Source organism: Arachis stenosperma, chromosome 5 (genome assembly GCF_014773155.1).
Source record: "Arachis stenosperma cultivar V10309 chromosome 5, arast.V10309.gnm1.PFL2, whole genome shotgun sequence".
NCBI lineage: Eukaryota > Viridiplantae > Streptophyta > Magnoliopsida > Fabales > Fabaceae > Arachis > Arachis stenosperma.
The window spans coordinates 59,894,692-59,903,755 of record NC_080381.1 but is presented as its reverse complement, the minus strand read 5'-3'; positions in this window follow the sequence as shown (position 1 = coordinate 59,903,755).

The window sequence follows — 9,064 nt, the reverse complement described above, 5'->3', positions numbered from 1 at the left end:
GAGTTCGTTTTTTCGGAAGGTCGAGCTCGGGCATAGTAGTTTTTTCAAAATTTGAAAACGGTCGTTTCAGCATTTATTGCTTGTTACCGTTTTCTTCCTCGATTTCCGTGCGGCGCCCTGTGGAGGCGTTATTTATTTGCCCCTTTCTTCATTTTTCTTTGTTTATTCATCACTTCTTTTCGAGCATCTTCTCTTCTCTCTGTTCTTCGTCTTCCATTTTTTGTGCGTTTTTTCAGAGTTCTTTTCTGCGCCGCCGTTTTTCCTTTCGTCGGAGCTCGTCGCCTTCTCAGATCTTTTCCAGGTTTGTTTTTTTCGCTTTTATTCTTCGTACGCTTCTTTTTCTGATATCTTCTATGCCCGGGTTGCCCCGAAAAGAGGCGCCGCTATTGCTTTGTATGTGTGGGGGGGGACTCTTTTCTCCGATCCATTTTTGTTATTCGAGTTGCTGCCTTCTTGTTTGTAAAAGAACTTTGCTTTCTTTTGTTTTGTTGAATTTGGTTTTTCTGCCTTTGTGTGATTTTTGTCTTGCTGTTGTATTCTTTCTTTGTAGGCAAGATTTTTTTTATGTCTCGAAAGGTGTTTCAAGCAATGTCGACCAAGATTCCGAGTGGTCTTGGTTGGGTAGATCCTGTGCCTCTAAGGGTCCCTTCTGTTGTAGATTCTGAATATCTGACTAGGTTCCGTAGGGAGTGTAGTATTTGTGAGAACAGGGAGTCCGAGCGAGATTACGAGTTAGCAGCCCCGGAGTCCGAGGAGAGGGTATGTTTTCCGCCGTTAGAGAGTTCGAGAAACTTTTTCTATGCTTATGATTGTTTCTTCTCCAAGCTAGGTGTCCGTCTTCCTTTCACCGACCTGGAATCCGAGGTCCTTTGGTCTTGTAACCTTGCCCCTACACAACTCCATCCGAACTCTTGGGCGTTTTTAAAGCTTTTCCAACTTTGTGTCAGATTTTAGGCGTCTCCCCTTCTGTTTCTCTTTTTCTTATCTTTGTACTGACGAAGCCGGGGTCGGGTGCTGGGAAGGTGTCCTGGGTTTCGTTTAGGGCTAACCAGGGTAGGAAATTTTGCACTTTGTATGATGAGTCGTTTCACGATTTCAAAAACTATTACTTCAAAGTCCGGGCTGTTGGAGATGTCCGACCTTTTTTCTTAGATGAGAGTGGGGAGCCTTCGTTTCCTCTTTGTTGGCAAGAGAGTGTGGTGTCGGTTAAGTACACTTTCGAGAGTCTAGATGAGGTGGAACAGGCTTTCGTTGGTGTGTGAGCAGTCTATGGGGTCGGGCACCTCACTTGGATACGAAGAAAATGTTGGAGATCCAAGCCTTCTCCGTTCCGAGTTAGGTAGTTCCCGACCTCTTTTGAGATTTCATTTTCATATTTGACTTTGTTTTGATCTTCTGTTTGATAACCTCTTTGTTTCGTTTCTGCAGAGATGTCTTCTCAGGCTGATTCTATGAAGTTTCTCCGTCGAGCGAAGAAATCTGCGGCATCTCGGAATATCGAGGCTGAAGCTTCTCCCCGACCTTCTCCGCAGAAGACTACAATTGGTGTTCAGACTCGGTCGAAGACCATTCCGGTCCCTCAGTTCCGAGCTATAACTCAGGATCCTCCGACTTCCGGACCCGGTCAGCTTTCCCCGACCTCGACCTCGGGTCCTCCCCCCAAGAAACAGAAGACTTCCCGAGAGCCTGCTGGTTTCAATGACAAGGATTTCGATGCTCTCGGTTGGGTTGAGCAGCACATTCTTCCTCAGACTTTTATTTCTACTGATGATGCGTCCATGGAGCATCACTTTCAGTATATGGCGCGGAGTTGTGTTCGGATGGCTAGCCTTCATGCCGCCATTGCTCGGGAGTTTAAGAAAGCTCCCTTGGGGCGACCAGCTCCCGACTTGAGAAGGCCCGGTCCGAGCTTGATAAGGTTAGTCAGCTGAAGGATGCTAGGATTGCCGAGCTGGAGGAGTCTTTGGAGGAAGAGAAGACTAGGGCTACCGTGGCTGTGGCGGTGGCGAAGACGTCTGAGGAGATGGCGAGGGTGGCGACGGAGAACTATACCAAGCTGTATGCTGAGCTTGTGGAGACGAAGGAGAAGCTGCAATCTGCTCGGGATGACTTTATGAGCTGGAAGATAATGTGGCCAAGGGTATGGATGCTATGTTTGTGAATTTGAGGGATCAGGTCCGGGTTCTTGCTCCCGAATTGGATCTCAGTTTGTTCAGTACGGATAACATGGTTGTGGAGGGGAAGATTGTTCCTGCCCCTGTTGAGGATGAGGTTCCGATGTCCGACCCCAAGGCTCCGGTGTCCGACCCGAGGCTCCGGTCGTGAACCCGACTTCACCTTTGGCCGAGGATAGAGTTGGTATGGAGGTTCCAAGCGATGGTGCTGTTCCTGCAGTCCCGATATCCATGTTTCAGCCAGGTGTTGATGCGGAGTCTGGAAAGGGCCTTGATCCTCTGTAATTTTTTGTACTTTTTGTGCTTTTGCCCGACCTGTGGGCTTTTTGTTTTTTGGATGTTTTCTGCAAACATTTTGGACACCTGTTCTGCTATTTTAGCTACTCTTGTAGCTTTATTATGCCATGCTTTGTGTTTCGATTTGTCTTGTTCCGCTTTTATGCTTTTAGTTGTTCTCAGATAACAACTTTTTAGCTAGCGTTTTGACTTCCCGCTTTTGCTTTTTAGTTGTCTTGGGTAACAACTTTTTAGCTAGCGCTTTGACTTCTCGCTTTTTGCTTTTTAGTTGTTTTTGGGTAACAACCTTTAGCTAGTGCCTTGACTTTCTCGCTTTTTGCCTTTTAGTTGTTTTTGGGTAACAACTTTTAGCTAGCGCCTTGACTTTCTCGCTTTTTGCTTTTAGTTGTTTTTGGGTAACAACTTTTTAGCTAGCGCCTTGACTTTCTCGCTTTTTGCTTTTTAGTTGTTTTTGGGTAACAACTTTTTAGCTAGCGCCTTGACTTCTCGCTTTTTGCTTTTTAGTTGTTTTTGGGTAACAACTTTTAGCTAGCGCCTTGACTTTCTCGCTTTTGCTTTTTAGTTGTTTTTGGGTAACAACTTTTTAGCTAGCGCCTTGACTTTCTCGCTTTTTGCTTTTAGTTGTTTTTGGGTAACAACTTTTAGCTAGCGCCTTGACTTTCTCGCTTTTTGCTTTTTAGTTGTTTTTGGGTAACAACTTTTTAGCTAGCGTTTCTCGAAGTCCTGGTTCTTTTGCCAGCTTCTTTCTTGGGTCCGAGTTTACTCTCGGACATCGGGATCCTTGAGTACCCCTTTGGTCAGGTCCGACTTCGTTGTTTGGTCGGCCTTTTTTAAGTTATTTTGTAACTTCTTTTCTATTTGGCTTTTTGAGCCATTTCAGAGTTACTTTTATAACTTCTCACATTAATTTGAACCTCGTCGCTTCATCTTTGCCGACCTCGTATGGCCTTGGCAAATGATTTTTGCGTTTTGCCGAGCATAAAGTAATGCGCCTTGGTGGGGTACTTTTTAGGATATGCTTTATAACGAGAAAGAGAAAATAAAGAAATTTGATTAGTATTAAAAAGAAGAATATGTACAAAGTGTTTACCCTTTTGACTAGGTCGGGTGTCCTACTTAACCGGGTGTCTCATTAAAAAACCCTCGTGGGGAAAAGAGTACACCTCGGGTTAAGTTATTCTAGCTGTAGTATCGTCTTAGGTTACAGGCGTGCCAGGTTCTGGGCAGCTCGTTGCCTTCTAGGTCGGATATCTTGTAGTAGCCTGTCCCTAAGATTTCTGTTACTTTGTAGGGCCCCTTCCAATTTGCGGCTAGCTTCCTTCTCCCGATTTTTGTGTTCCGATGTCGTTTCGGATTAAAATCAGGTCGTGAGTGGAGAAGCTTCGTTTTATCACCTTTCGGTTATATCTGAGGGCCGTTCGTCGTTTCAAGACTTCTTCTCTGATTCGGGCTCTTTCTCGGACCTCGGGTAGGAGGTCGAGTTCTTCCCTTTGTGCCTGAGGGTTGCCTCCTTCGTTGTAGAAGATGGTTCTGGGTGATCCTTCGTCTATTTCGACGGGAATCATTGCCTCCATTCCGTAGGCTAGTCGGAATGGGGATTCTCCTGTTGTAGAGTGCGGGGTTGTCCGATATGCCATAATACCTGGGGGAGTTCATCGGCCCATGCCCCTTTGGCCTCTTGGAGTCTTCGTTTTAACCCGGCCAAGATGACTTTATTTGCGGCCTCTGCTTGTCCATTGGCTTGCGGGTGTTCGACCGATGTGAACTGCTGTTTGATTTTTAGCTCGGCCACCAAGTTCTGAAAACTTGTGTCTGTGAACTGTGTTCCATTGTCTGTGTGATGGAGTAGGGGACTCGAACCTCGTGACAATGTTTTGTATAGGAATTACGGCTTTTCTGAGCCGTAATAGTGGCTAAGGGTTCAGCTCGATCCACTTTGTGAAGTAGTCGACCCCTACTATGAGGTACTTGACTTGCCCCGGTCCTTGTGGGAATGGGCCGAGTAGGTCGAGTCCCCACTTTGCGAAGGGCCATGGTGCGGTGATGCTTATGAGGTCTTCGGGCGGTGCTTTGTGAAAATTGGCGTTTTTTTTGGCAGGGGGGGCATATTTTCACAACTCTGTTGCGTCTCTTTGCAAGGTCGGCCAGTAGAACCCGGCTCTGACTACTTTTTTGGATAGTGCCCGAGCTCCGAGATGGTTCCCACACATGCCTTCGTGGACTTCTTCGAGGACGCTCTTCGTTTCTGAGGTCGGGACGCACCTAAGGAGGGGGTTTGAGAATCCTCTGTATAATACGTCGTGGATTAACGTGTAGTTCTGGGCGTCTTTTGTAAGCCTTTTAGCTTCTTTCCTTTCGGCGGGGAGAGTTCCCGATTTCAGATAGTTGAGTATGGGGGTTATCCATCCTTGTTGTTGCCCGGATATATTTAGTATTTCTTCCTCCCTTAACACGGAGGGGGATTGTAGAGTTCTTGGAGGAGACTTCTGTTGTTCCCTCCGGGCTTGGTGCTAGCAAGTTTTGAGAGGGCGTCTGCCCGGGCATTTTGCTCCCGGGGTATGTGCTGGATTTGTATTTCCGGGAAGTGTCGTAATTGTGCCTGTGTTTGGTCCAGGTATTTTTCATAGTAGGGTCTTTGGCCTGGTAGCTTCCATTTACTTGTGATGTGACGACCTGGGAGTCGCTGAAGATCGTGATCCTCTTTGCTCTGACCTCTTCGGCTAGTTTTAGTCCCGCTAGTAGGGCTTCGTATTCGGCTTGGTTATTTGAGGCCTGGAACTCGAATTTTAGGGATAGCTCAATCCGTGTTCCTTGATCGCTTTCGAGTATAACACCGGCCCCGCTTCCTGTTTTGTTTGAGGATCGTCGACATACAGATTCCATGAGAGTGGGGTTCCCGGGGTCTCAGTGTATTCTGCGACGAAGTCGGCTAGGTATTGAGATTTTATGGCAGTCCGGGCTTCATAGTGGAGGTCGAACTCGGACAATTCCACCGCCCATTGTAGGATTCGTCCTGCCATGTCTGTCTTTTGTAGGATGTGTCTCATGGGTTGGTTTGTCCGGACTTTGATGGTGTGGGCTTGAAAGTAGGGGCGGAGTCTCCGAGCTGTGAACACTAGTGCATAGGCGAATTTCTCTATTTTCTGATAGTTTAATTCGGCCCTTGTAGTGCTTTGCTTACGAAGTATATGGGGTGTTGCCCCTCCTCATTTTCTCGTATTAGTGCCGAGGCGACTGCCCGATGTCCGACCGACAGGTATAGTACGAGCTCTTCCCCTTTTAGAGGTCGGGTTAAGATTGGTGGCTGCCCGAGGAATTCCTTGAATTCTTGGAAGGCCTTTTCGCATTCCGGGGTCCAAGAGAAGGGTTTCCCTTTCTTTAGGAGTGAGTAGAGAGGAGTGATCTTATCGCTGATCCTGCCAAGAATCTTGATAGGGCGGCTAGTCTCCATTTAGTTGTTGTACTTCTTTGACACACGTCGGGCTTTTCATATTGAGTATTGCTTGGCATTTGTCCGGGTTTGCTTCGATGCCTCTCTGAGTCAGCATGAAGCCTAAGAACTTCCCGGCTTCTGCGCGAAGGTGCGAACTGTGTTTCCGGAGGGTGTCGAAGATACTGCTGAGGTCGGCCACCAAGTTTCTGTCTTCTTGTGTCTTTACTAGCATGTCGTCGACGTACACCTCTAGCTGTAGCCCGATGTGTTCTGAGAACACTTTGTTCATTAGCCTCTGGTAGGTTGCCCCTGCGTTTCAGCCCGAAGGGCATTACTACGTAGCAGTAGTTTGCCCTTGGGGTTATGAACGAGGTCTTTTCTTGGTCGGGTCCATACATCGGGATTGATTGTATCCCGAGTATGCATCCATGAAGGAGAGGTATCTGTAGCCCGAAGCGGCATCGACTAAGGCGTCGATGTTCGGTAGTGGATATGGATCTTTGGGGCAGGCTTTGTTGAGATCCGTGTAGTCGACGCACATCCTCCATTTTCCATTGGGCTTCTTCACTAGGACCATGTTTGCGAGCCATAGGGGGTACTTTACTTCCCTAAGAACCCTGCATCTAGTAGTGCTTGCACTTGTTCTTCTATTGCTTGCATGCGTTCGGGCCCGAGCTTCCTGCGTCTTTGTTGGACAGGTCGGGATCCCGGGTATACTGATAGCTTATGGCACATCAGGTCGGGGCTTATGCTGGTATATCGGAGGCTTTCCAGGCGAAGAGGTCGGAATTCTCCCTTAAGAGGGTTGTGAGTTCCTCCTTTAGGCCTGCCTCGAGGTTTGCCCCTATGTTTGTTACTTTCTCGGGTGTGTTCTCGATCTGGATCTTTTCGGTCTCTCCTTCTGGTTGTGGCCGAAGATCTTCTCGGGCTTGGACCGCCCGAGTTCTATTGTGTTGACCTCTTTCCCTTTTAGGCTCAGGCTTTCGTTGTAGCATTGTCGTGCTAGTTTGGTCGCCTTTTAGGGTAGCGATTCCCTTTGCGGTAGGGAACTTCATACAGAGGTGTGGGGTCGAGACTATAGCCGCTAGTCTGTTTAGGGTTGGTCGTCCGATGAGGGCATTGTATGCTGAAGTGACGTCGACTACAATGTAGTCGATGCTTAGTGTTTTGGTTTGCTCGCCTTTTCCAAAGGTAGTGTGTAATGAGATGTATCCAAGGGGCGGATCGGGGTATCTCCTAGTCCAAACAGGTCAGTGGGATAGGCTTTTAGCTCTTTCTTCGAGTCCGAGCTTGTCGAAGGCTGCTTTGAACAGGATATCTGCTGAGCTTCCTTGGTCGATCAGGGTTCGATGTAAGTTGGCGTTGGCTAGGATGATGGTGATCACCATAGGGTCGTCGTGTCCGGGTATTATTCCAAGAGCATCTTCTCGGGTAAATGAGATAGTAGGTAACTCGGGTAAGGGGCTGTCTTCTCGGACATGGTAGACTTCTTTGAAGTGTCTCTTCCGTGAGGATTTGGATGTCCCTCCCCTGCGAACCTCCGTTTATCATGTGTATGTGCCTTTCAGGAGTTCGCGGGGTCGTGTTTGCTCGGCCCGATCTTCGTTATCTCCCGTCTTCTCTTTCTGGTTTCTTCTCCTTTCTCAGCTGTATCTGTCGAGTTTTCCCTCTCTGGCTAGCTTTTCTATAACATTCTTAAGTCGTGGCAGTCGTTAGAGTGGCCGTAGAGTCTGTGATATTCGCAGTACTCGGACCGATCTCTTCCTGCTCTCTTGTGCTTCAGAGGTTTGGGTGGTGGGATCTTCTCGGTGTGGCATACTTCTCTGTAGACGTCTACCAGGGAGACTCGGAGGGGAATGTAGCTGTGGTATTTTCGTGGCTTGTCCGAGTTGGATTCTTCTTTCTTTTTCTGTTCCCGATCTCGATCTCGGGGCGGGGTAGGTTGACTCCTTCCTGGAAGAGTCTCTCAGCTTGGAGGTTTCTTCCATGTTGATATACTTTGCCCGTTCTTGTTCGTATAAGGAAGTCGGGTATCTTTTGGATAGGGATTGGCTAAACGGTCCTTCTTTTAGGCCGTTTGCTAGTCCCATGATGGCTGCTTCCGTGGACAAGTGTTGTATGTCCAGGCAGGCCTTGTTGAATCGCTCCATGTACTCTCTGAGAGTTTCTCGGTTGCCTTGTTTGATCCCGAGTAGGCTGGGGGCATGTTTGCCTTGTCCTTTTGAATAGAGAACCTTGTTAAGAATTTTTTGGTCAGGTCTTCAAAGCTGGAGATTGATCCTGGTGGCAGGTTGTCGAACCACTTCATGGCTGACTTAGTGAGAGTGGTGGGGAAGGCTTTGCATCGAATCGCGTCGGAGGCGTCGACTAAGTACATTCTGCTTGAAATTGCTGAGGTGATGACTTGGATCGGTGGTGTCGTAGAGGTCCATATCTGGTGGTTTGAAGTTTCGCGGTACTTCTCTTTCATGATCTCTTGTGTGAAGGGATCATGGTTGCTTTCGGGAGTGGTGCCGTGTTCCGTCCTATCTTTAGGTTGGCCTCTATCTTCCGCAGTTTTTCTTCCAATTCTCTGCGTTTGCGAGCTTCCCTTCTCAGATCCTGTTCAGTTTCCTTCTGCTTCTTTGCGTCCTCTTCGAGTTGTCTCAGCCGGCTTTGTTGTGCCCGAACTGTTTCAGAATCTCCGAACTTTTTTCTTTCGAGATTTGTGGATCTTTGTCTGGGGTGATGTCTTTGGGCGATTCTGTTTGTTTCCTCCTGGAGTGCGTGGTGATAGAGGGCTGTCCGGCCGTTCTCCGGTGTCAACTTCCTCTTCTTGTTCTGATGTAGCGTGGTTATTGTTGGGAGGGTCGTCCGCCATGGTAAAGGGATGACTTCCAGGTCCCCGGCAACGGCGCCAATGTTCCGAGGGTTACCTGAACGTGTAGCTCGGTCTTCTGGCAAGGCCCGAGGTGGGGGGTCTGTGACCCGAGCTGGTTGTGCTGAACGGCGGGGGGTTGTACCTGCAATGACACTCCGATGCTTAAGTTAGCATGGGTCCAAGCAGATATCAAGTAGAATTAGAGTATGCGTTATACCTGGGTGCTCCAGTGTATTTATAGTAGTTGGCTGCGATCATCCCTGGATAAGATATTCTTATCTTATCTTATCTTTTGGGAGA